The sequence below is a fragment of the Salmo salar genome, chromosome 10, assembly GCF_965601325.2.
Source record: "Salmo salar chromosome 10, fSalSal1, whole genome shotgun sequence".
NCBI lineage: Eukaryota > Metazoa > Chordata > Actinopteri > Salmoniformes > Salmonidae > Salmo > Salmo salar.
The window spans coordinates 38,850,456-38,851,759 of record NC_138300.1 but is presented as its reverse complement, the minus strand read 5'-3'; the positions used below and the strand labels follow the sequence as shown (position 1 = coordinate 38,851,759).

Genomic DNA, 1,304 nt, shown 5'->3' with positions numbered 1-1,304 from the left:
TTTATATCCTCGATAAGAATGAATTAATAAATGTAATGCAATATAATATCAAATATGGTATAAGATCACTGACACGTACCCCATGTCCTCCTGCTCTAACCTCTGACCCCTACCCACAGGTGTGTCTGCGTCGTCTCGGGGCCCAGGTGTGTGGGCTGTTTGTGGAGGTGGAGGGCGTTCAGTTTGGCCGTTGTCTAGATGCCCTGCTGCCCCTTATCGAGAAACATTTACTCTTTTACAAATCAAACTTTTAAGATATCAAAATATTTAAAAAGGTATGCTTCCAAAGGCATTATCAAAGCATGATGTAGGTATTTATCTTTTCATTACAATCTTATATAACCTGTGCTAACAGCTGCTCTATATCTGTCTCTGTGTCATTGAGGAGGAGCAGGATGAGAAGGCAGCAGACAAACAGCTGTTCAGCTACCTGACCCTGGTCTTCAAACTCTCCAAGGACTGTAGCCTCCTGGAAGCCTCAGGACACGTTCACTAACATCCTGGTTAAGACACTACAATAGTACCTAGAACCTGGTCCCAGATCTGTTTGTGCTGTCTTGCCATCTGTTTGTGCTGTCTTGTAGTTGCGACCATAGGAATTGGCACGACAGCACTAACAGCTCAGGGACCCAGCTTTACTACCTCTGGATATCATATCTGTGACGTGGGCCCAGTCTGAAAATCACCTCAGATATCTCAGTTGTCTGGAGAGACACAACTGGTCCTACAGTACTGTGGTAGGTTACGTTTATTGCCTGCTCTGTACAGCAGTGTGATTAAACTCATGTGCCACAATTGTTCACCTGAAATGTCTGTTTTTGCACGTTTCTCACCTCCTGTTCTTTGAGTCGATGATGATGGCTATATAGAAATATAGATCTACATCAATTCATCGATTATTTAATTGATTTCTCAAATAAATAGATTACTCTCTGATCTACTGGCTTACCCCTTGGTGAAATGGTGTAATATTTCCCTCCACCAGTTCATGTTGAGACCAACCTGTGCTTCCCCCACTGTTGGGTGTGGCTCACCGCCTCTCAGCTGTTTGGTCAGCTGTTTGCTCACTGGAGGGAGGACACCACAGAGGAGGGCAGTGCCAACAACACCACAGAGGACGGCAGTGACAACAACACCACAGCCTGTTGCTCCTACATTCCTTTCTACCAGCCTGGACAAGAATGTGACACACCACTTCACATAATCATATTTATCCTGCTACAAAAGATTCTGGTGTAATCAAGATAGGTTTATCAATTACTTTTTCTGTCCTCCCTATCTCCCCTGTCCCTCAGATGAGAGTG

The 1,304-nt window shown here is 44.4% G+C and overlaps 1 non-coding gene across 1 annotated transcript; it reads left to right on the top strand.

Moving 5' to 3' along the window:
- The first annotated feature begins 670 nt into the window (after positions 1 to 670).
- LOC123725000 (small nucleolar RNA ACA64) lies at positions 671 to 797 on the top strand. Its single transcript, XR_006757476.1, has one exon. It is a non-coding gene; the product is annotated as a small nucleolar RNA ACA64 (small nucleolar RNA).
- Positions 798 to 1,304: the final 507 nt, after the last annotated feature.